This window comes from Leucopleurus acutus (assembly GCF_964270905.1).
Source record: "Leucopleurus acutus genome assembly, chromosome: 4".
Classification (NCBI taxonomy): domain Eukaryota; kingdom Metazoa; phylum Chordata; class Mammalia; order Artiodactyla; family Delphinidae; genus Leucopleurus; species Leucopleurus acutus.
Genome location: NC_139146.1, coordinates 139,674,088 through 139,700,656, shown reverse-complemented (window position 1 = coordinate 139,700,656; position 26,569 = coordinate 139,674,088). Strand labels below are relative to the sequence as shown.

Below are 26,569 nucleotides of genomic sequence, written 5' to 3'. Positions count from 1 at the left end.
GGTACGTGCCCCGGTCCGGAAAGATCCCACATGCCGTGGAGCGGCTGGGCCCGTAAGTGGGGGAAGATTAAGAAAATTGGTAAGATGATTTCTCTCAGTGATACAATTCCCACATTTTGAGAAGTAAGGCCACATTATTTCAGATGTGCTGAAGAAATAACTTCCCTGGCTATTTAAAAAAAAAAAAGATCTAATGGGAAAGAAATGAATGAAACCAAGTGGATAGAATAGGAATGCTACATTTTTTTCCAGATTTTTCTCCTCAAGACTTAGTGAGTAGTTAACCATAGAAACTAAATTACATTTTTTTAAAACTAATGGACCTCCTCAGCAGTATATATTTTTAAATTAATTAATTAATTAATTTTGGGCTGTGTTGGGTCTTCGTTTCTGTGCGAGGGCTTTCTCTAGTTGTGGCAAACGGGGGCCACTCTTCATCGCGGTGCGCGGGCCTCTCGCTATCGTGGCCTCTCTTGTTGCGGAGCACAGGCTCCAGACGCGCAGGCTCAGTAGTTGTGGCTCATGGGCCTAGTTGCTCTGCGGCATGTGGGATCTTCCCAGACCAGGGCTCGAACCTGTGTCCCCTGCATTGGCAGGCAGATTCTCAACCACTGTTCCACCAGGGAAGCCCCCTAAATTACGTTTTTTAAGCTTGTAATTATTTCTTTGTGCGTTTTCTTTTGTTGTTGTTAAATAAAAGTTTGGTGATTGAATTCAGTTTTTAAAAACTAACCCTGCAGTGTTTATTCTTTCATATGAAAGTGGGAAAGGATAATTGGTGTAACTAATAGACATAATTTTGTTGACCATTATCTCTACATTCAGGGTTAGAATCTCGTTAAGCTCCTGTGAATCTTCTGAAAATGACTGAGATACTTAACAAAATGTTCATGCATTCATAGCAATTTTCTCCTTAAAAACAAAGCAAAAGGTAATTATGCAGATTTATATTCTGACCCACTCTTGCTGATTCAGATTAAAGGCTCTACATGAAACAAAGCACAGTCACAAATCAGGTACTGTTTCTTCTTTTCAGTGGACAATTGTATTTCCACACTGGTAAAAACCTAAGGCTGGGAATCTTGCCATGAAATATTAAAATAATCGACAATAAAAATTACACAGCCAATTATACAAATTTATCAAGCTAAATCCCCTAACTAATCCTTATCCTGAAGTGAGAGTTCAAGTTAAATTCACTGACCAACATTTTACAAAATCGGTCATATTCCATCTAAGAATATTTTGTATAAAACTAATAATGGGGTCATTCTTACTTAGGTTTATTTGTTTTATTCATTCTTTAGCTTATCAGCCCTTTTTTTTTCAGATACTAATAAGCAATATCTCAAGAAAAAAACACCATAGTTAAATTTTTAGCCACCCACATCAGCATCATCTTTATCACCATCATCATTATCAATTCCACCAAAACACTGCATAATTCTTCAATAAAAGTGACCTTTTGAGAATTTCCTATTAAAAATAAGCGCTTTTTTTTTTTTTTTTTTTTGCTGTATGTGGGCCTCTCACTGTTGTGGCCTCTCCCATTGCGGAGCACAGGCTCCGGACGCGCAGGCTCAGCGGCCATGGCTCACGGGCCCAGCCGCTCCACGGCATGTGGGATCTTCCCGGACCGGGGCACGAACCCATGTCCCCTGCATCGGCAGGCGGACTCTCAACCACTGCACCACCAGGGAAGCCCATAAGTGCTTTTTTGATTTGTGTTACACTAAGCAGTTTCAAATCACTTAGAATGAAAGTAGGTTTTTATTAAGTATCTTCTTTTTACATTTATTACATTATTTCAAAAGAGTTTGTGACTAGGATATTAAAAGGAAGAAGAGTGTTCTTATTAGTGTGGATGAAAACTAATATTAACTGGAAGAATGCCCCTGCAAACTTTTACTTAAAAGTTGGTTCACTCAAGTTCCTGGGTGTTAGTTAGGGTTCTCTAGAGAAACAGACACAGAAGGGTATCTATCTCTCTGTGTATGTATGTATGAATCACCTATCTATCTAACCAATAGGATTCATTTTTTTTAATTGTAATATTTATTTATTTATTGTAAGGAATTGGCTCATGTGATTAAGGTGGCTAGCAACTTTAAAATCGGCAGAGCTGATGTCCCAGTTTGAGTCTGAAGGCTGGCAGGCTCCTGTGGAACCAGGAAGTACTGATCCCCCAGTTTGAAGGCCGTCAAGCCAGAGACTTCTCTTTACCTGGGGTAGGGGCAGGCATTCCACTGATCGGATAAAGCCTACCCACATTAGAAAGAGCAACCTGCTTTCCTCAGTCTACTGATTTAAGTGTTAATCTCACCCAAAATTCACCCTTACAGAAACTTATCCAGAATAATATTTGATCAAATATCTGGGCACTGTGTGGCACCATCAAGGCTTTTGTCTCAGTGATGAGTCAGGGGAGAAGGACTCAGATTGCCTTGTGTGCCTTTCCTGCAGCCCCTGCTTCTTCCTCTCCCAGGTGTGCACCCAAGGGAGGATTTCACAGATCTCTCTCTTTCTGCCACCCATCTTTCTGGTGAGCAAACAGTTAAGTCTGTGAGAAAAGCCAGTAATTTTTCATACGTCTGCAGCTCCCAGGGTTATATTATTCTCACCCTAGCCTATACTTGGCCTTAAGTAGTTAAATAAAAAATGTAGCTGAATTCTTCTTACTGTCCCTTATGGTGGCTTCTTCTCATGCTCTGCCACTGTGACTTGTACTGGTTTCCCATCTGTCCTTGGAGTCAGTGTCCTACTTTAGATTTCAGGTTATTTGGTTGCCATGTGACTTTAGTTGTTTGGTAAGTTCAAGAAAAGTTGTGGTTTTGCAGATTATCTGGTAAGTTTTTTGATGTAAAGTTGGGAGTGATGCTCCTTCCAGCTTTCTACATCCTAAGTGGAAGCTAGAAATGTAGTAATTAGTTCTTAAAGGTAAGGTAAGGATCAGCTGTTTTCCGGATATGATTAAGGTGACGAAGAGGAACTAATCACCTTGAGAGATGAATAAAAGCTATTAAAAATTGGTAATTGCCTCAGCCCATTGGGGCTTGTATAACAAAATACCGTAGACTGATGACTTTATTTCTCACAGTCTGGAGGCTGGAAATTCAAGATTAAGGTGTCCACATGGTAGGGTTCTTGTGAAAGCCCTCTTCTGGGCTGCAGACTGCCAACTTCTCATATCCTCACATGGTAGGGGAGCTAGCGAGTTCTGTGGGGCCTCGATTATAAGAGCACCAATCCCAGTCATGAGTGGCCCACCCTCATGGCTTAATCACCACCCAAAGGCACCACCTCTTAATACCATCATATTGAAGATGAGGGTTTCACTATGTGAATTTTGAGGGGACACAAACATTTAGACCATAGCAGTAATCTTCCAGGACTAAAAAATAGCTTAACCTTTGGACTGGTAGCTTGATAAGAAACTCGTGCTGGAGGTAACCTCATATAAATCAGAACTAATTTAAGCATCCAGTTACTTACCACTTGTCAGTGTAAAGTAGCGTGGAAAACTGGAATGGATCTAGCGCCAGGGTATAGATGGAGGCTGGATGTCTTTTAGTCTAGGGAGAAATGTAGAAGAAATCTAAGATCAGGTAACAAGATAAATCTTTACATTTTTCTCCTCTTTGACCAGATGTCTTCCGAGAGCTCTTCAGTGTAAGCTATTTTAGGCTCATAGTGTGCCTGTCTTGCTTTGTATCTGGAATCTGCTATTTCTCAAAACAGCCCTGGAACGTGTTTTTTCCATATCACTCCCTTTACTAGTTGTACTATTTTCGCATTTTCAGATCATATGGCCATTGCATCCAATATTCTCTCTCTGTTTACCTTCATTTTTGCCTTAATTCTATAAATAGTTACGTTTAACCTTATCCACTAGTTCTTATGTTGATATCTCTATAGTTATTTTAGTTTTTTGAAGACTGTTCTCTAGTAGATTCCTCAGGAAAGACCCATGAGAATAATAGTCTCTGAGTTCTTGAATGTTGATAATTCCTCTGTATCCTTTTTTAAAAAATCCATTTTCTCTGGATATAAGATCTGTACCTTACATTTTCTTTCCTTGATAATCTTAAATATGTTCTTCCATTTTTTTCTGGCATAAAGTGTTGCTTTTGAAAGAAACCCCTATTTTTCTTCTGCTAATAAGTCATTTGTTCTTTCTGCCTAGATTCTCAAAGGATTATCTCTTTATTTTTAAAAATTCTTTTCTATTACTATTTTTTTTTTTTAAATTAACTACTTAGTTTATTTTTGGCTGAGTTGGGTCTTCTTTGCCATGCGCGGGCTTTTCTCTGGTTGCGGTGAGCGGGGGCTACTCTTCGTTGCGGTGCGGGCTTCTCATTGTGGTGGCTTCTCTTGTTGTGGAGCACGGGCTCTAGAGTGCAGGCTCAGTAGTTGTGAATCACGGGTGCTAGGGTGCAGGCTCAGTAGTTGTGGCGCCCGGGCTTAGTTGCTCTGCAGCATGTGGGATCTTCCCAGACCAGGGCTCGAACCCGTGTCCCCTGCATTGGCAGGCGGATTCTTAACCACTGCACCACCAGGGAAGTCCTCCCTTAGTCTTTAGGGAAATCTTTCCCTCCCTCCAAATGTTTTCTTTCTCTTATGTTTTAGTAGGCTCCATTGTTTATTTCCTGGATGAGCTCACTGACTCAGGGAAGAGCTATCCAGGATGGCATTTTTCAACCAAGTTCAGTTTCCTTTGTCTCCTTTATTGTTCACTTGAGCTCAGGCAACTTTTCTCAATCTAAACCTGAAGGTCAGAATGTAGCGTTTTACTCTTATTCTGTTTGTAATGCCTGATGGGTATTCATCACAAATGACCATGCTAGGACTGAAGTGAAGCTTGTGCTCTGGCTGTGCTGGGGAACCAGCTGAAGTTCTTTGAACCATGTCATGTACGAAGCAGTACACCCATCTCAGCACTCCCAGCTCTTTTGTCTCGTTTAATTTGTGTGTGTGTGTGTGTGTGTGTGTTTTAAATACAAAACATGCTTGGAGACTATCTTAATGCTCCTCTCTATTCCTACTAATAGAGTGGAAAAATAAAAAGAGAAGAGAGCTGATGGAAGTGACAGAAAAGGAGGACAGCACATGGTCACTTCTGAAAATAATTACTTGCTTGTTTTCCTACAAAATCTAGCCATTATATTCTGGAGTTTGTTATACCAAGGGGAAATGAGTCAGAGGTTTTTCCTTTTCTCTTCTTTGGTGAACAGCTTTTGCTTTTGGGTTAGATGATTATGATACAGAGTCCAATAATTTGCTTTTCAATCTACCCTTACTGACAAAGTATTTAGGGGAAATTGCATGGAAAATTTGGTACATTATTTTTTTTTCTTTTGCTATTGTCAGTTTTTGTCTTCTTCTTTTATCTTCATGAATGTTTTAATGGGAGACAGAAGACCAGAAACATCTAATCTGTATTCATGTTCCTTATTAAATCTCATTTGATTTGGGGGAATTGTACTAGTGTTTATGAAGACAAAAACTCTATTAGTAAATTTAACAGGAGCTTGTTTATATTTTTATTGCAAAATACAATAAAACAGAGATAGCCTCTGTTTCTGGGGCGCAGAATCTCTACAGTACAGTGAGTAACAGCATGGACTTTGAATCAGACAGATATGGGTCTAAATTTAGGCATCACAACTTTCTGTGACTTTGGGCTACTTACTCAACCATTCTGAACCTCTTTGCTGAAGTTTTCTCACGTGTGAAATGGGTATAATAGTACTCACTTCATAGGGTTGCTGTGAGGAATGTACTTAGCATTGTGTTTGGCATATCATAAATACCCAGTAGTTGGTAGCCATGATTGATTATTACAAATATGATAAAAGATATTATCTTTGAATTTCATGAGTGCCTGTGAAGTTCATAAGCCTTGTAAGCAAGATTATCTTATTCAATACTTTTAGAAAATAATCTTTATGATAGACCTAAGCCATTATATAAGATAACATATAATTATTTTAACAATACGCCACAAATAATTTTCCTGTGCTACGCACCTTGCCCATGTATGTTAGCATGCAAATATATCCCTAGGCAATTGGTGTAGGAAGTGATTATTTAGTTACTCAATTAGGGAAGTGGCAATCGATTCACACAGAGTATATGTCTAAAATAAAATTGGTAACTTGATTTCCCTACAGGCATAATGGTCTCTTTTAAGAAAACAACAATTTCCCACATGAGAAAGAAAACAAAAGGTTCTTGATAAAAATAGGAAGACAAGTTTGCACTAGTCATGTAGAGTTTTGTCAGAGTCCAGCAGAGGAAGGTCTGTCAAAACACCACGTGAGCGCCTCTAAAAGCAGAGCAGCAGAGGCCCAGCTCATAGTCAGTGGGTCTCAAGGTCACAGAGCTTTGTCCTGCTGTACCAGGATAGGCATTATGGATCAGAGAACACGATTTGCATCCAAACTGGCATAATTCTGAAAACAGAATATACACATGTTCTTGTTAATTTCACCAAACCATTTCATATGCCAAGAAAGTTACTAACTAAAGTATCCACCTAAAGCTGATTCTTGATTACACTGGAATGAATTGCATAGTTTATCCCTTATCTGGCTATATTGTTGTTTATTCTCGTTTACTTCTTTCTCTGCTACATAATCCTTTTACAATCTCACTGCTTGGTAAATTCTTCATCCATGGAGTTAGTCCCCTTCTACAACCGAAGTTTCACTATTTCACCTCTGATAGCCACTCATATAAAATATTTGAAAGAGGAGAAATTTGAAACTACAGTTTTTAACAGCGTATTTAAATATGTGAATTTCATTTATTTGAGACTATTATCCTTAAAAATAGCAGAGTGTATTTTTATTTTAAAACATATCCAGCTTCATGCAGTGTATTGAAAAAGAGTAAAAGAAAAAGTTTAGCAAATGCTAGGTTGTAAGATAGAAATGGCCATCAATTAGGGAGGAGCTGTTCGTTCAGAGAAAAGCTGACTTATAAGGGCATTCACTGCCTTGGATACAGTGGAAGGAGAACTGTGCAATTAATGCACGGTTTGATATAGATTCATGTCTTCAAGAAATTCAAAATGCCATCTGCTAAGTGCATGACTTTGAACAAGTCCCTTTTAAATATCTTTGACTCTCAGCATGGTTAACTGTGAGGTGTGGTTCAAATATAAACTCTATCATGTTTATATAGATTCTTCTAATGAGGAGTCTGAGAAAATGCAGGGGTTGAAAGTTCAAAACAGCACAGTAAATGAGACCTTTGCTTGGAGAAATTAAGCATAGTCTCACAGAATAGAGAAAATTCTGAATGAAGGGGACAAGGCAGCATAATGTAATGGATAAGAGCCTAAACCCTGGGCCCAGAATGTCTGGGTTTGAATCTCAGGTCTGCCACTTACCTGGAGTGTTACATTTCTGTTCCCCGGTTTCATCATCTGTGAAACAGGGATGATAATAATGGGGCTTACCTAGTGTGGTTTTAAGGATAAAATATGTGTAAAATGCTTAGTATCCAGCCTATAATGCATTCTATGGAAATACTTATTAAGTAAATTTTGAGAAGAGAAAAATCAATTTTTAAACAAATAGCCTTGACAGTTTGGTATTAAGAGCATATACTTTATACATGGGCACTTACTATGTGAATACTTATTACTCTAACTTGGATATTATGTGGTCTGAAGAAGAAACGAAAATTAATTTAAAAATCTATGTTTTAATTTGCATATAGGATTAAACAATGAAGTGGCTTGAAAGTAATGTATGCTTGGGTCTTGGTGCTGTTGACTCTTTGTACCGGTCATAGGATGTCACAACAATCCATCTGAATTTGAATAGCACAAGCTTCCCTAAAGTCCCTAAGAAAACCAATAAGAAGGATATTCGGAGGAAGGAGATCTGAGTTTCCCACAGTAGGACCAAAACACAGAGTATTATAAATAGCTGCACACAATTCTATAAGAGGAAGCTGTAGGAAAGTGTAAGATCTAGCTTTAGCTCCTATGGTGTGAAGAATTGGAGTGGTGGATGGGAGATATCACTGCAGCATAGTGTTGTGACAGGTGGGATTATTCTCAGTTGTTTGCTCTCTGTCATGTGCTTTGGTCAATGAGATGTGAGTGGGTATGATAGTTGTCTCACCCAATAGAAGCTTAAATGCAGTTGGGTGCTTTGCCTTGAGCCCTTTCCTCCTGCCCTTTACTGTGAGAATAGCGGTATCAGATAGTGGCATCTGGATTTGGGAATGGGAAGACACATGAGGCCTGCTGAGTCCAGCTGAGCTCAGCAGGGGCCAGCCTTCAAGTAACGGGAGGAAGAAGCAGGTGCTTGTTGTAAGCTGCTGAGTGATTGGGGCTGTTTTTACCTGCAACAAAAGTTGACACATACAGTATAGCTTGGTACAGTCCTCTTTCTACCCCTTAAGGACCTGGTCTAAGTGGTCTAGGGAAATTTGTGGTGCCAGAAAAGCACTTTGGTACATTAGTCAAACTTAAATGTCCTTATTATCATATATGATGTAAAGTCAGTAAATATCAGAATTGGTAAATTGATATTCTAAATTTGGGGCCCTTTTGGTTTATATCTTTGAGGGATTTGTAATAGAGGACCCTTGGGGGACAAGGGTCTGTTGTCTTTCTCTACTGCTGTTGCAAAGTACAACATATATTTGTGGCACTTGAACTGTAATAATTTATTTGGAGTAGGTGAAATGATGATAACACTCTGACTTTTCATTTCTATAGCTTCTTCAGTCTAAGGCAGTCAAAGAACTCTTTAGACAGTGTCTCACTGGTTGCTACAATTCTTCCACAAGGAGTGAGGTACCTATAATTATTGCACAGTGTTTGCAAGGTGGAAATATAGAAGCTAGTGAAAGATGGTTCTGGGCAATAAAATACCTGGGTATTTGAAATTACATAGGCAAAGTATCAGTGACCAACTACATTTAAAATAATTTCTATTATAAATTATAATATATAGTATACTATTTGGGGACAATAGAATGTTCAACTTTATAGTGGAACAGAGCAGGTAAGTGATGTCAGATATAAGATGAAGCATCTGTTTTCAACCCTACTTTGAATATTCTGACAAATGTCCTTACCTTCCTTGTAATTTCCTTACATTCTCTGTAAAAGTGATATAATTTTTTTCTCCTTTCATTAAATGGAATTTTTAAAAATTTTGTGGTTAAGTACATGATTCAGTTATAAACATTTAATAGATTCAATATAACAATATATATTCTTGGTTAAGATGGTACATGGTTATAGACATTTCTATCAAAGTAGGCTTATTCATTGTGAATTCATTTCTTTAGAGCCTTAATTATGTTTTCTCTGCTTGATTTATTAAGCTCTGAAAGAGACATATTAAAATCCTTCACTATGATCATGATTGTTGTCAAAATTAGTTATCAATATTCTGTTCAATCCTATTCCTCCATTGAAGATTTCAGCACAGTTCACTACTCCAGTCCTTTTTCTTGATGATTTCAGCATTCCTGTAGATGAACCAACCATTCAACACTCTTTTCTCTTATTATCAATTATTTTTTATTCCACCTTTCCTCAGCTACCCTCTCAGCCATTATCAATAATTTTCAAAATTGTCATTACCAGTAACCAAAATGGTTTCAATTTCAAGCATTCCACATTCTGTCCATCATCTTTTCCCATCTTTTTTCAGCCCATTTCCCATTGTCACAGTTCTTCAACTACCATATCCAACCTGTTAATCCCACCATTCTTTTATTGCCCATCATCTACCTCACGTTTTATTTTTGTCTACTTACCCAGCTTAAAGTTCGTGGTCCCTCACTGTAATCAGTCCTTTGTATAAACCTTCAATTCCTTTGCTCGACTCTACCCCCATTATATGCTGCTTGAAAACTCTGGTTACACCCAACTTTACCTACTCCACGCTTACCAGTGAGCACTGAAACATGGCTGGAGAAAATAAGTCAGGTTGGCTGGTTTCACTTTTCATTTATCGCCACAAAAGGAACACTGTCACCTTTACTACATTCCTCACTCACCTAGGAAACTATTTTGCAATTCCTCTTTGTTGTTTCCCGTTAGCAGTGTCTTTATTCTTCCTTCCCACTTCCTTGTTCTCAGCTAATAATATCACTTTTATTTCGCTGAGAAAATAGAAGCTCTCAGAAGACAGCTCCCAGCTCTTCTTACCACCAGATCTACCCACTCGCCAGCACTGTATCTATGTATTCTTTCTCACCTTTTCTTATGATGATGGATCCCTGCTTCTTTTGGGACCAGCCTTTCCCTTTTGCCTACTTTTGTCTACTTTTCTACTCATGGATTTGTTTGCTCTATTCCAGCAATTATTCTTTCTCTTTCCTTCCCTCCAGCATCACTAATCTTTTACTTTCTATCAGTCATTCCCATCAGCATATAAACAGACTGTAAAACACCCATAAAAACACAAAACTTTTTCAGATCCCATACCTTCCCCCCAGATACTGCACCATTTCTCTTCTTTCTTGAACTATTCATCGTGTCCAGTTCTCACTCTACATTCACTCTAGAACCCACTCCTCTCAGGCTTTGTCTTTCCAGTTCACCAGAACTATTCTTTTAAAATTACTGATGACCTCCGTGTTGCCAAATCCAGCGATCAGTCCTTAGTCCCCACCTTCAACTCCCTGGCAGCATTTTTATACAAAGAATTGTTCCTTCCTTGAAATACTTCACTTAGCTTCTGGGACACCTCACTCCCTTTGTTTTCCTTTGCCTCCCTCTCTGTTCCTATTTGTCTCCTTCAGAGCTCCCCTCCTCTTTGTCATGTCCAAATGATGGAGCGCCCCAGGGCTTAGGACTATTTCTCATCTCCATATACAAGATTTTTCTGATTTTCTCAACCAAGGGTATTATAATGCTTTATATATTGAAGGCTCCTAAATTAGCCTCTCCAGTCTCAGCTTCTCCCCTGAGCTGTAGGCTTGTAAATCCAGCTTCCTACCCTTTAGGTGCCTAATAGGCATTTCAAACAGAACTCTTGGTTTTTGCTGTTCACATCTGCTGCTCTCTTAGTCTTTCCATCTCTGTGACACTGTCACAACTAGTTATCTATGCCAGAAATCTAGGGGTTATCTTTGATCCTCTCTTTGCCTCATACCACACATCAATCTATCATCTTTTTTTTTCATTTTCAATCTGCTCTTAAAATTTTTTAAATTTTGTATACAATTTTTAAAGGTTCCTTTCCCTTTACAATTATTACAAAATGTTGGCTATATTCCCCGTGTCGTACAAAATATCCTTGAGCCTGTCTTACTTCCAGTAGTTTGTGCCTCTCACTCTCCCACTCCTACACTCCCCTCCCCTCTTCCCTCTCCCACTAGTTTGGTCTCTGTATCTGTGAGTTTGCTTCTTTTTTGTTATATTCACTAGTTTGTTGTATTTTTTTAGATTCCACATATAAGTGATCTCATACAGTATTTGTCTTTCTCTGTCTGACTTATTTCATTTAGCATGATGCCCTCCAAGTCCATCCATGTTGCTGCAAATGGCAAAATCAATCTATCATCTTTAAAATATAACCCAGATTCAGTCATTTCTCAGCACATTCACTGCTATCACCCTGGTCCAAGACACCACCATCTCTCTTTTTGATTCCTACCAACCTCTCAACTTCTCTTCCTTGCTTTACCTTGTGTCTCCCTTCAGTCAGTTCTCTAGGACAGCAATGGGAGTGATGTTTTACCAATGAAAACTGCTTAAAATCTTCCAGTAATATTCAATTCTTTTAATAAAATAAAACTTCCCTGCAGCGGCTCACAAGGCCTACGTGACCTGGCCCTGACTGCCCCTCCGGGTATCTCCTGCTCTGCCTTTGCTCCATCAGCTCCAGCCACTGCTACTTTTCTCACTGCTCTTTTTTTTTTTTCCTGTACGCGGGCCCCTCACTGCTGTGGCCTCTCCCGTTGCAGAGCACAGACTCCAGACGCGCAGGCTCAGCGGCCATGGCTCACGGGCCCAGCCGCTCCATGGCATGTGGGATCTTCCCGGACCGGGGCACGAACCCGCGTCCCCTGCATCGGCAGGCGGACTCTCAACCACTGCGCTACCAGGGAAGCCCTCACTGCTCTTTGAACACTGCAGGCTTGCTCTTGCTTTAGGGTCTTCGTGCTTTGCTCCTCACGTTGCTCCATTCAGCACGCACGGCTGAAGGGAATGTCAGGCAGCTGCAAACAATAAAAGTCTGCAGTGTATTCACACTCAGTTGGTGACATGTCCAATATGATGATCTTTCAAAATTGCCTCACATGCATAAAATCATGGAGTATTTTCTCATGTCATCAACCCCAAGCCAGTTGCTGATAATCTAACACCAGTTCCTCACATTTCCTCTAGCGTGCTTCCTCCAGAGCCCCGTGTTGCTTTCTAGCTTCATTCAGCTCTTTGCTTAAATAGCACATTTTAAGAGAGACCCTCCTTGATAATCATTTCCTAAATAATCTTCAGTACCTTCCTCTAGTCTCTTATTCTGCTTTGTTATATATTTCTTTGGTTGTGGGCTTAGCAGATTGTTTAATAGACATTTGTTGAATGACTATATGCATGAATTACTTTTGACACTGGCATAGGAACATTGTTGTATCCTCTTTGTGGATTGTAAATTTTATAATTTACAAATATTCTTCATTCCAATTAATGTGCCGCTTATCTGATTTCCATATTATGCTGCCTGTTTTCTTTACAGTAGACAACTCTGTCTTCATGCCTCTTTTTATTTATTAACTTTTATGCATAGTGCTATCTCCTGTTTCATTGCTGATTTGCCGAATTCAGATCGAATTGCTCCATGGGAACAGTGGTTTAGCAGTGGCTAAGCTACACAGAAACATCAACAGCTGCAATTCTTTAGACCAGGTATTTTTCTTGAAGTTAGCCTCTTGAATAAGAGTCTTCTCCTGGGGCCTGGCCAGCTGTGGGGTAAAGGAAAAGGCTGTAATCTGTGGGCTGTCCTCATTTGCTTTTGTCAAGTTCAAATATCATTTGTGTACAAGGAGCCAGGATGGGCAGAGATGGGAGCCTTATGTCAAGTTGCTAGTAGATGAGCATATGGCAGCCCTAAAGGGTTGATCTGAGTGGAACGCTCTTCACTCAGCTCATTTTGAATGGATCCTGGTATTGAATGACAGTACAAGGTAGAATTCTGGGGGTAACTCACCCATTCACTATGAGTCATATTATAGTGGAACTCCTCTCTTAAAATCATTTTCACAGCAGTTTTCCTAAGCTGGGACCAAGACTGTCATTTCTCCCTCATTGTAATCCTTAACATTGCTGTCCAAGGACCATCTGCACTCACGGCTGAATGGGGAATGTCAGGCAGCTGCAAACAATAAAAGTCTGCAGTGCATTCATACTCAGTTGGTGACATGTCCAATATGATGATCTTTCAAAATTGCCTCACATGCATAAAATCATGGAGTATTTTCTCATGTCATCAACCCCAAGCCAGTTGCTGATAATCTAAAACCAGTTCCTCACTTTTCTAGACAAATGTGTCACTCACTTAATATCTTTCTTGACAAAGGCATCTAAGCACCAAATAATCGCTGGTCAGATTAATAAAGCAATAAAAGAAATAAAAATCAGAAGAGGGCAACCGGGGTGGTTTATTTTATCCCATTTAAATCTTATTATAAACTTATTACCCTGAAAAAGCTCCAGTGTAATACCTCAGCATGGAAAGGTCCAAGTTCGGTTATCAGATCCAATAATGAGAGCAGGTTCTGAGATGCAGTTACTGAGAGCATTCATTTAATGAGGAAGGCTATGTAAACTCAAGCCTGCCACACACTGAAGCTTGTTTAACTGACTTCTACAAAACCAGTTCAATTTTTTTGAATTTTTATATTTTAGGGAACTTGCTGATTGGGTTAGTAATTCTCTTGTATATCAGGAATAAAAAAAAAAAAATAACAAAAAACCCTCAGATTAAATGAAAGACCTGGGGAGGATTTCCTGCCCCTGCTTGGATAGGTAGGTTCTCTTCCTCGCCAATTTGTCAACATTTTTGAGCACTTCCTAAATATTCACTCACTTGTTTATCCACTTATTCATTCATTATTTGCTGGGTAACTTCTATGTGTTAAGAACTGTTCTAAGATCTGAGGATAGGTCAGCAAACAAAATAGACACATTCTTGCACTGTGGAGTGTTCATTTTATTAAGGGGAACCAATATTTTAAAAATAAGCAAATAGACATATAAAATAATGTCAGTTTGTGAAAACTGCTACAGGGAAAAATAAAACTAAGAACTCAGTGGGTAACTGACCTCATTATTAAAGAGAGACAAACTTTTGCTCTTCAGCTGTGTGAGTACCAGTGTGACATTCCACTTAAAAGATGTTCCAGCCATCATGTTGATAAACGGAAAGCCTTGTCTTCTTTTTTCTTCAGGATAATGGTTCTATGAGAGATTACCCAGCATGGCAGCATTGGAATTTCTTGGAGGCCCTTATTTAAAATACAGATTCCTGGGTCCCACCCAAGGTTCCTTAAACCTTAATCTTGAGGGATCAGGCCTGAGCTTGTGTGCCTTTGAGTGAGCACCCTGGATAACTGGTTGTGCTGCCAGGATGGGAATCACTGAAGCTACATAAGGTATAAAAAGGGCGTTAGGCACGGTCATTCTCTTTATTATCAGCACATGGAGAAATCTGTTAGGAGCAAGCATAAGGTGGTTTGTAGCTTTTGTTGACCTTTCCTCATCCTTAGTCTCTGCAGGAAGGAAAAGGTGAGAAGCAGTTTCATGACCTCAGTATAAAGCCTAAGTTACCAAGTATTCAGTACTTCAGTATTACTTTGAGGTCAAATCAGGCAGGTGTTTTGATGGATCGGGTAGCAATTTATCATTGGGCACGACTGTGATGTGATTTGTTCTTCTAACTCTCTGCACTGGATACACAATGATTCGTCTCTTAGATGAGCTGTATGTGAACCCATGAAATAGAGAATAAAAGGTGATCACCCATATATGTGACATGGCTTTATTGTCACAACTGCAGTGCCTTAGTAGACAAGAAATGGACCAAAATTTCAAAAAGGACAGGAGATAATAATTTTTGATTGACGTTCCTCAAGTTTTAGTAGGACTTGGACAGTAATCCAGCATATAGCAAGTAACTTCGTTAATTACCTAGTGTATTATTTGTAATCAGTAAACCTCAGAGGACACATCAGGAAGTTATGTTGCTTGAGGTTAAAGATGAGCTGGGGGTTTAATGATTGCGGGTATGTTCTGTGGTGGTGTTTTACAAACCTACCTTCATATTGCTAAGTCACCTGAGGAGCTTAAAAAAGTCTGCCCCACCTCCACATGTTCTGAATTGGTCTGAGGTGGAGCCTAGGCAATTAAATTTTTTTCAAAAAAGCTTCCTGAGTGATTCCAGTGTGTGGCCCAAGTAGAGGATTACTGTTCTGTGGCTTACACATGGGGTGCCTTGACCTTCGAGTATCTTCACACAGGAGCAGACCCCATGTGTTCTTATCTGTCCCATCTCTTTTCCCAATTTTCACATTTAACCAGAAACAAAAGCACACATTAGTCACACCTAGGTACTTGTTAGGGAATGGACCCTTGAACTCATGACCAATCAGTACCCATCAGAAGTTGACCTCGAAAAACATTACTAAAAATCATTCAATAAAACCTCATTGGGTTTCAGATAAGAAACCCCCCCCACAAGTGTTACTATTAAACTAATAACCACTAGTACCTACTTTTTAACCACTAGCAGAAGAACTTATTATACACTCGCTTGTCTTTTTTATTCGATTCTATGTATTAACTTGCACTATTAAAATTTTTTTGACATATAAAAATCCCCTATAAATGTACTCAGATGACAAGCTTTTAAAAGCAGGGACTATATTTTTATGATTACTTTTACCTTTTATATTCCCTCAGAATACAGATGGTGCCAGGAAGCTAGTAGGTGTTCGAGAAATATTTTTAAAAGAATGAATAAATCAATGAATGAACAATTGATCCTTGTATCAGGTGACAATATTAATTGTATCTCCATAGAATTATAAATGTCTTAGGAAAGTTAAGTTAAAATTCTTAGGAAAGTTAAGTTAAAATTCTTAAGTTTTGTACTTAAGAATTTTAAGTACAAAAATAAAAGAAAGTACCATAAGCTGTATTAAAAAGCAAAATAAATCCTGTTAATGACATCCTTCCCTAGGTGGGTTTAGGCCTTCGTCTTCTTTCTGCTGAGTATTCTGTATTGCATACTTTTAGTAAGTCCATAGCTAAGTGAGAACCTGTATGCATGCTTAGCAGGAGTGATGGATGGCAATTTATCAGTTCCTTTCTATATTGGTGGCTGAAACTTAGGGTTCTCAGCACTTCCCAGTTGCTGGTGATTGATGGGTTTGTTTACTACTTCTTCCTTTGGTCTGGAGGGAGATACTGAGTGGGGTTTCTGCCAGCATTCTGGAAGGTTTGGCTCAGTCCCAGAGCCAAGAGCTCTGCGGCCCAAGCTGTGTTTATACCACAGAAGCCCTTGAGCTTTCTTGGATTTTAATCACTTTCCGAACAGATGCATTTCTGTTAGGATGGACAAGGTATTGAAACTTGCACTTGGCTCATTAAAACCTTAACTCTGTTTGGTTATGAAGCAGTGTTTGTTTTTCCCTTCCAACAAAGAAATTAAGTGGAAAATGTTGTTTCTTTCAATCTGATTGCTATTTCCACTGTTGTATTTCTAACCAAAATTAAAGAGACTACTGAACTGTAATCTCAAATTATTAGTAACCCCTTTTTGGTTGACTAAGAGAGTTAAATGGAAACAAATATGTAAGATATCAGCAAACTCCCTGTGCACAGTAAGCATATATAAATTAGCATGCTCTTCACTGTGAGAAAGGAAAATGTGTGTGTGTGCGTGAATAATTATGCTTTACACACACAAACAACATGTCTTTACTTTTCGTTATCTGACAAGGTCCATAGTGTGTTACTTAGTTGCAAACACTGGCTTTCACACAAAAATAGGAGTTACTTTTAATTTCATAGAACTGTCCTTGAAAAAGGAGGGTGGGAAATCAAGCCAAAATTAATAAAACAATGTTTTGTACTTTCTTACTGTCAGAAAACATCGTATATGCAGTCTGATAATCGACTCGTATTGCTTTGTATACCTGGCAGCCTCTCTCTCTTTTATTTCTCCTGTTTTGTTTACTGCCTTCTCTGAAAAGCCCATGGAAACCAGATCTGGTATTTTTACTATGTTGAAACGATTCTGGTAAAAACAGGTTCTAAATAAACACGACAGGTGTCAAGAAAAGCAGCTGGATCTGGTTTAGAGGTCTAAGAGATGGGAAAACATTAAACTGGAAATGGAGAGAAAGAACGCTTGATTGTCTGATACAGACACCATTGTGGTTGTGGGTTGTTGACCATTTCCAAGAGCTTCTAGCCACCAGCCTTCATCAAATTGTGACATTGAGTTGGAAGTGAAAAATGACAAGGGAATTAAACTGGAGAGAGACGTCCCTTAGAGGATGGGAAGAGGGAGGATGAGGCTATCTAGTTGACTCAAAATTTTGGTTAGAAAAATACAGTGCTTTTCTGAATGGCTCTTTGGTGAATAAAGATTCTTTATAATAAAACTGTATGTGCTATAATAAGTAACAAATAGAAATTTCATAAATTGTATAAATCAATGTTGCTATGTTTCCTACCCTTGTAACTTCTGATTCTTCAGGCCATATGAGTCAGGAGCTAAACCTTGAATATTGGCAACAATAACAGATTATTTCTCTAGCTCAGGTCTTTGCAGAATCTCCCTGCATCCCAGTGTTTCTGGAAACGTCCAAGGTATACTTTGTCTAAGTTCACCAAGACAGCCCTTTTTAGCTTTAACACTTCTTCCTTTTTTGCTCTTTCTCTTAATTTCCTGCGGTTCCTTCAGTTCTTAAGTCTTGTGAGAGTGCCTTTCAATTGCTGCCACCATTTACAGTGTGTGTGTGGGTCAATATACTGGGACTTTCTTCGTTGTAAGTGGTGGAAACCCAGTCTAGTTTTACCTTGATTAGCTGATGAAATCCAATGGCAGGATTGCAGCCGTCTCAGGAGCAAGGGGAGTCTCCCTCTAGCTTTTCACAGTTTTCCCTTTGCTTTATTCTTACCTTCAGGCTAGCTTTCTATTCTTCTCCACGTCACATGCTTATAGTTTCTAATCTTTGTATTTTGTAATCCAGGCACCCCAAAGAGTCTGCCAACCCTCTCAGTTCTGGAATTACCAAACGAGGGCCTTGCTGGCTCAGTGTGGGTCGGGGGCTGTCCTCTGGATCGATCAACTGTGGCTGTGAAGGAATAACGCGATAATGGGCTCAGCATGGGTCAGGGCCCCACTCGTGGGTCATCACTGGTGGTCAGGGAGCGAGCTGTCGTGGTAACGCGGCTGCCGAGCGACATGTGCTCAGAAGTCACGTCAGCCTTCCTCACGCCAAATCCAGGGCGCTTAGCATAGACCTCCTTCCTGGTAGGTATTTTAAAAATTGCAGAATGAACGGATTATGTGTGTGCACACGTGCGTGCATGCATGAGCGGTGTGTGCGCGTGTAGCAAGGGGTGGTGGGCAGTAGGGAAAAGAAAGGGTTTCCCTGACAGGAGATCAGCCCAGACGGAAGAGTAGAGAAACCCTGAGCTTACTCCTCTTACAAGCACACCAAAGTCACAACTATCAGCAGAACAACCATGGACGAAAAGGCTGAAACCTGCCAGAAAAGCTCTTCTACAATGAAAGACCTAAGGAAGACATCACAACCAGGGGGGTAGGAGGGGCAGAGTTGCTATACAGTCAAGTCCCACGCCCCTGGGGGCAGGGGGGAGGTGGGCTGGGGGGGCTGACCCACAAACTGGAGAATAATTCCACAGGAGAGTAATTATTGAGAGTGTTGAGAGTACTCAGAGGCCCACGTCGGGCTCCCCAGCCCAAGGATCCTGCACCAGGAAGATGAGCCCACAGAGAATTTGGTTTTGAAGGCCAGTAGGGCTTACTTTCAAGGAGTCCTGGGCTTAGAAATAGAAACTCACACTTAAAGGGCGCATACAAAATCTCACATGCTCCAGGACCTAGGGCAAAAGCAGTAATCTGATAGGAGTCTGGGCCAGACCTCCCTGCCGGTCTTGGAGAGTCTCCCGGAGAAGCAGGGGGCAGCTGCAGCTCACGCTGGGGACATAGACACTGGCGGCAGCCATTCCTGGGAGCTCGTTCCACAGCGTGGACACTGGCAGGTGGCAGAGCGGGGACCTCCCTCTAGTTCATTAGCGCCAAGATCTGGCCCCATCCACCAGTGCTGGGACGCCTCAGGCCAAGTGCTGGGACGCAGGCCCGCCCATCACCAGAGAGGCTGCCTAGATATCTCGTAAGCCCGCAGCCGTTTCTAGACACGGTGCCACCCACCAGAGGGCCAGGACCCAGCTCCACCCACCAGTGGGCAGGCACCACCCCCAGAATCCCCTACTGCCCGCCTTGCCCTCAAGAAGCTGGCTCTAGCCCCTGGACCAGCCTCACCCACCAGGGGCTAGACACTGGACTCAAGAACACCACAATCCTGCAGCCTGCGGACCCTGCCCTAGGACCAGCTGGGCCTTGGCCCTGCCCGCTAGCAGGTCAACGCAAGCTTCGAGACACCCGGGACCCCATATCCAACTGTGTCAGGAGCCAGCCTTCACAACCCACCCCACCCCAGTGATCTGACAACAGCTCTGGGATAGGCCAGTACTAACCACAGGACCTGGCTCCACCCACCAGTGGGCAGGAAGTAACCCCGGAGCTTTCTGGACCCTGACTCCACCCACTAGTGATCCACCTTAAGCCCCGGGATGCCCTGGGGTTCTGCAGTCAGCCCCTTGGTGAACTGGTCCTGCCAAGTAGTGGCCAGCAGCCTCCACAGAAGGCAGGGCCTGGTGACCGATAGGACTAAGGGCCAGTGACACCAGACCACCCACAGTAGTCAGCCCTCATAGGGGGCACCCCTAGAGCATGTAAGTCCGGTAGTGAGAGAGGAGTGCCCTGCTGGAACTCACAGGAAGTCTCTTGCAAAAGGCTGCTTCTCCAAGGTTGAGAAATGTGACCAACCTACCAGATACGTAAAAATAAAAACAGCAACTTAGGCAAAATGAGGCAGCGGAGGAACATGTTCCAGACAAAGGTACAAGATAAAACCCCAGAAGAAGAACTAAGTGAAGTGGAGATAGGCCACCTACCCGAGCTCAGGGTAGTGATGGTAAAGATGATCAAAAACTCGGGAGAAGAATGGGTGCAAAGAAAGGGTTTCCTACGCACTCCCATCACTGTCATTTCCCACTGATGCCCGGAGCGACCACGCTGACCCAAACTGAAGGTATTCCACTCTTCCAATGTCAGGCTGCTCTCTAACGCTGAAGGATCTTGCGGTAGTCTCTTCTGTGTTCTGTGCTTCAATGAGGTAAAGAGAATTCCTTTCCTATGGCTGATGCTGTGGTCTCTGTGCTGGGGCTACTCTTCCATGGTAGTCACTGGCACCTGGAGAATAACGGTGTGTGACAGGTGGTTGTGCTGTTATTCACGTAGACCACGAGGCATCATCTGTTTAAAAGAGGAGAAGTAGCTTTTCCCAGCAAGCTACAGGCTGTCTGCATCTCAGGAGAAAATCGAAAGGTGCTCAAGAATTATGCAAGCGTGCCGGGCCCTGCATGGAGGTGCTCCTAGAAGGTGTTGTTGCTGGAGCATCGGAGGTTCGTTCTTACCTCAGATCCGGGGCGGGTCAGGTTGCAGGTTCGTGATCTTCCCCTGAGATCTCCCTCATCTCCCTCAGCTTCAGGAAAATGGCTGAAGCGATGGACTCCAAGATGGAGGAAAGTTTCAAAACTGTTACTTTCTGGAGGAAGAAGAAGGAACAAGAAGAATTCCATAAACTCTTTATTGGTGGCTTGAGCTCTGAAACCACAGAAGAAAATCTGAGGAACTACTACCAGCAACGGGGAAAACTTACAGGCTGTGTGGTCATAAGGGATCCTGCCAGGAAAAGATCAAGAGGATTCGGTTTTGTAACTTTCTCATCCACGGCTGAGGTGGAGGCTGCCACACCTCATTCCACTGATAGGAAACGGTTGCCCCCAAACGTGCTGTCCCAAGAGAGGATTCTGGACAGCGGGGCGCTTTCCTAACTGTGAAGAAGCTGTTTTGTTGGTGGAATTGAAGAAGCTACTGAGAAGCACCATCTTAGAGATTACTTTGAGAAATACGGAAAAATCGATGTCATTGAGATGATTACTGATAGGGAGTCTGGAAAGGAAAGAGGCTTTGGGTTTGTCACTTTTGATGGCTGTGATCCGGTGGATAAGCTTGTGCTGCAGAAATACCATACTGTCAGTGGTCATCATGCAGAAGTAAGAAAGGCCCTGTCTCGACCTCAAAGGCAGGAAATCCACAGTTCTAGAGGTGGCAGAGGAGGCAACGTCGGTGCTGGAGATTCTCCTGGCGGCGGTGGAAATGTTGGAGCAGGACGAGGAAGGAAACTTGGAGGACGATCTGATGGATTCAGGAGTGGTCGGTGGGCTTGGTCATGGCTCTAGTAGGTGTGGGGGAGTACCTGGATCTGGCCACCAGGGTGGGAGCCCCGGGGGTGGTATGGCATCTATGGAGGAGGAAAGTGTGCAAGTGGAAATGACAATGATTTTCGGAAATCGTAACCAGCAGCCTTCTAACTAAGCTTAGCGAAAAGTGGAAACGTCGGTAGCAGGCACAAGAATTATACGGTGGAGGAAACTATGGTCCAGGTGTCAGTGGAGGAAGTGGGGGTTATGAAGGGACCAGCCGATACTGAGTTTCTTTCTGTTGGCCATGGGCAAGTAGGAGAGGATGTATGAATAGGAGAGAATGAGAGCCCAGAGGTAACAGAACATCTTCAGGTCGTGGAAACTCTCAGTCATACAGAAATAGGCAGAGCAGAAGACATCAGAGCAGATGCAGAGAGCCATTTGTGAATGGATTGAATTATTTAAGAACATTACCTTACTATGGAGGAAAGATTATGAAAAAAAATGCTTTTGAGACAGTTTCTTAGCTTTCTGTTTCTTTCTAGTGGTCTTTGTAAGAGTGTAGAAACATACCTTCTTTGATAATGTTAAAACGTGTAAGTGTCGGGTGACATGTGAAACCTTTTTCAAGATTTTTCTCACAAAGTTTTGAAAAGCTGTTATCCAGGTTCATGGTGTAATGAGACATAATGTTACATGTATTCCTTTTAAAAACTGAAGTGCCTGTGTAGACTTCAGAAGCTGTTGTACATTTATGATCTAATAAAGACTTCTAAAGGAAAAATAAATAAATAAAAATAAAAAGGGAGAAGCTTCCCCTCCTCCCAGGTCAAAGGCCCTACAGCAGAGCTGCTCTGTGCTCTTAGAGGGTTCTTTTCTGTTGTTGTTTTGTTCTTTTGGAGGTTTTATATATTTCAGCATCACCTGAAGTTCCTTTTCCCCAGGACTCAAATCATGAGTTCACTGCTACAGGGCAGGCAGTCTCAGACCCCAATATCATGTTCTGCTGCTAATAATTCCTTTTCCTTCTGAGATTACGGCATCCAGACTGGGTCAAGTTTGTGTTCCAGAACAACTCTTCCTTTAGGATGAGTTCTTTCCATTTGTTCCTGTGTGCTTCATGCAAATCCTGCTGTGGTGTGTCCTCTAGACATGCCTGGAAATGTCTGAATCTTAAAATACACGTAATTCAGCCTTGGACTGCCCCGTTGTGGATGTCTGGCTGAACAGGGCTAGCCAGAATGGCCGCAGCACGCAACTTCCATTCAAACACCCTACACAAGTGGGGGAACGGGACTGCCCTCAGGTATAATTGTGAATGCTGAGAAAATTGTCTTTATAGGCTCCACCTTTCCCTTCTTGTATCCACTTATTTCCCCTCTGGATGGTGCCACATTGTAACATAAACTGTCTGTTGATGGTTCCAGTTAGTGGAAAGAGAGACATTGGTTAATGTTGGCAGAGGCTGCGTAGGATTGAAATCAGTCCCAGGGACATCCCGAGTTCAGGCTTTTAAAAGGTGAGGTTTCAGTATGAGTGGTGACCCCTGTCCCTTTTTCTCTCCAAAGATTCCTTGGGTCCTTGGATAGAATGAATCAGGAGGCACCCAAACAGAGTCCAAGGGAGGGTTGTTTCCAGGAGCTTCAAGGATGGAGGAGTAAGGGGTCATTGTCACCTGCTTCTTTGAGACCTGGAGTTCAACCCAGAGCTGCTCCGTCTCTGCCACCACCAGCTACTGTCCTGACAGATGCCCTTTTCCTTCTTCCCTGACCTAAATGCAAGTCAATCTTATCTCTTAACCTCAATAACTCTTATTCCAAAGGCATATTTTTTCAGACTTATTGCAATTACTTTTTTAAAATTTGAAACTAATACCAACACAATAACAAAAAACTTGAAAAACAGAGAAAAGATTTAAAAACAGATGTTCACCATCCTAATTAAAAAAATGTCCGTTTTGTGTATATAGTAATTCCTTTCTGAAACTGATTATTTTCTATTCTGCTTATTAAATATTTTACCAATTTATTAATTATTAACAAATGTCTGGTAAAGGATTACTGTCCTTAATAGATAAAATTCTTGTGCAGAGTAATTAAAAAGTAAAGATAAATGCTCAAAAAAAAAATAATTCCTTTCTGTTTTCTCCCTAAGCATAGTTTTAAAAAATGTCAACAAATATAAAATAATTTTAATTTATTTTTAGTCTTGCTTGTTTTACTTATTCTTGTTTATGCTTTTTATACATCCTGGCATGGTCTTCATAACCAGTTGGTATGTTTTTAACATAAATTAAATTAGTATTTAATTATGTTTGCACCCCATGATCCAGAATCCTTCTTTGATTTTAACTTCTGGTAACAAAGCTTCTAACAATGGAATCTGTTTTTAGAAAAATCCTCTTTAATAATAGATGTAATGCCGCAGTCAGTTTGGAGCTTAGAGCTCGCCTGATAACTGAATTGGGTCATAAGACTGAACAGTTTTGCTGTTTGAGATAGCCCCAAACACCCAACCATCACAAAGTTCAGTTGGCTAGTTATGTAACCTAATGTAAGGGAAAGGGAGAGGGAACATTTATGTTGTATTTCATTTAAGGTGGCTTTAACACTTTATAAACTAAATGAGAGAGAATCTGTGGCTAAATGAGAGAGAATCTGCTGCTCAGAAGCTGCTGAGGCTTCTTTTCATCTCTCTATTTTTTTATGTTTCTCCCCCAAATCTCAAAAAATTTTGATAATTTCCCTTTCATTGATCATCTGGGTAGAAAGGACAGCATCTCACAATCTCAGCTTACAGAAAAAAAATCACAGAATTAGGCCACTTTCCAGATGTTTCAAGTTATCTCCCAATCCTAGTTCCCCAAACAAATAAAACCCCTAGAACCATTCCCTACTGTCGCAATTATCTGACTATTTCAGGTGCATATGGATTATTTTGGCCTGGATTGTTTTGCAATTGCACTATCGGTGAACATCTATTTACCTAAGAGAGGGAAGTATACGTATCACTGCAAAGGTCTGAAATGATTACTTTAGGTATATATTCTGGCCTGCAGTAAAAGACTGGTTTTCCAAGTTGTCTGTTTTGAAAGAATGCCAGAAAACACCACTGAATAATTATTGTGGCTTAATTCTGGAGCTCTGCATGCTGCAGCTTTAGGTGTGACATGCATTAGCTCTGCAGCGCAGAAGGCCATCCTCCGAAGCTGGGGAGGGCCTGAGAATGAACTGCAGGAATTTGCTGAGTCCTTTGGGATCAATCATCTCTGGGTGGCCAGTGTTTCCAGAGATCAAGGGACAGGCTGTGGAGGGAAGCTCTTTGCTTCCTTTCTTTTTCAATGTGGATACAACTTCCAGTATATTAGATTGCAAGTTATTATATTGTATTTGTATCCATAAATAATTTTAAGGAGAATTTATGTGAAGCAAATTAATTTGAGAGACCCACTATTTTGGCTTGTGAGTTTGATTTCTCCTTTTTCTTCAGTCTACCTCCCAAATTTACTTCTATTTCTAATTTTGTATGGTAGAGGATGTTGAGGTGATATGATGTGTTTTGAAGGGTCTTTGTAGTCCTGACAGTTGTAATTGTGCCTTTAGAGAAGGATCACAGCAAAAGGACCGAAAGAGCCTCTTGGCGTGGGAGGAACTCCATCAAGGATCAGTGAAGGGAGTGTGCAAATTTCAAACGTGGCCACTTTACGTATCTGGAGTGAATAGTTTATTTTGTGAATATTTTATATTTAAATATCTGAATATTTGGTGACACCTAGGTGAGTAGTTTCAAACTTTTTGGTCTCAGGGCTACTTTACTCTTCTAAAAATTATTTAGATTTTTGAAGAGTTGTTGCTTACATGGCTTATATCTATTAGTATTACCATTTAGAAATCAAAGCTGAGAAACTGGACTCATTTAAGATTCTAAAATAATAAACCAGTTACGTGTAATGTAAATAACACTTTTACTGAAATTATTCATCTTTTTTATTTAAAAAAAATTTTTTTTAATTTAATTTTTTTTTTTGCGGTACACGGGCCTCTCACTGTTGTGGCCTCTCCCGTTGCGGAGCACAGGCTCCGGACGCGCAGGCTCAGTGGCCATGGCTCACGGGCCCAGCCATTCCGAGGCATATGGGATCTTCCCGGACCTGGGCACGAACCCGTGTCCCCTGCATCGGCAGGCAGACTCTCAACCACTGCGCCACCAGGGAAGCCCTATTCATCTTTTTTAAAATAAAAAAATCAGTGAGAAAAGTGGCATTGTTTCACATTTTTGAAATTTCTTGTACTTAGTACATGACAGTTGGGTTTTCATATCTCCTCAATTCAATCTGTTGCAATATGTTACTTTGGTTGAAGTATGTATGGATATTTGTTTGGGAAGGCTGTTTTAACAGCCTTAAAAAGGTCATTATGAGTAATCTTTTTTGATATTACACCACAACTAGGCAAGTGGTAATTCTTAAAGGTTAGTTGCAATGTGGAATCTGAAGCTGTATCAGTGAACTTTCTGTGTGCTATTGCATTTGAATCCTTTTGTCTATCTTGCAATGTGACAATGTTTTAACCATGTTTGGTTTTATAACATCATGCATTGGTTAGTTGGAAAATATTGGTTCACTGAGCTATGCATATTTTCCAAATGTTAACATATTTTATTATTCAATATGATGAAATCACATTCATTAATATCACCACAGATCCCATAAAAAAGCCTTTCAGTATTTTGAAACTGTCAACCTCAGTGCTGGGTATGAGTTTTCCAACTGCTAATTTTTGTTGAAAGCTTAAAATCAGTCACTGGCAACAGATACAATTAGTTGTTTTCCTTAAAGTAAGAGGCTTACATTGTTCGTTTTTGGGAAAGTATCTGCCAACACCCAAGTCTGAATAATCACAATCAGGATTGTTAGTTGGTCTTTCAAGTAAAAAAGATTTCCATGCAAAGAGCAGCTATTTCAGATCACAACTCAAACAATGGCCCAAGAGCTTTCCCTTG

The 26,569-nt window shown here is 40.8% G+C and overlaps 1 pseudogene across 1 annotated transcript in view; it reads left to right on the top strand.

The window, feature by feature from the left end:
- Positions 1 to 21,604, top strand: part of LOC309961158 (heterogeneous nuclear ribonucleoproteins A2/B1-like) — a 38,607-nt pseudogene extending 17,003 nt beyond the window's left edge. Inside the window, exon 2 of the transcript in view lies at positions 20,782 to 21,604. The product of the transcript in view is annotated as a heterogeneous nuclear ribonucleoproteins A2/B1-like (transcript). The remainder of the gene's footprint in view (positions 1 to 20,781) is intronic.
- The last annotated feature ends 4,965 nt before the right edge of the window (positions 21,605 to 26,569 follow it).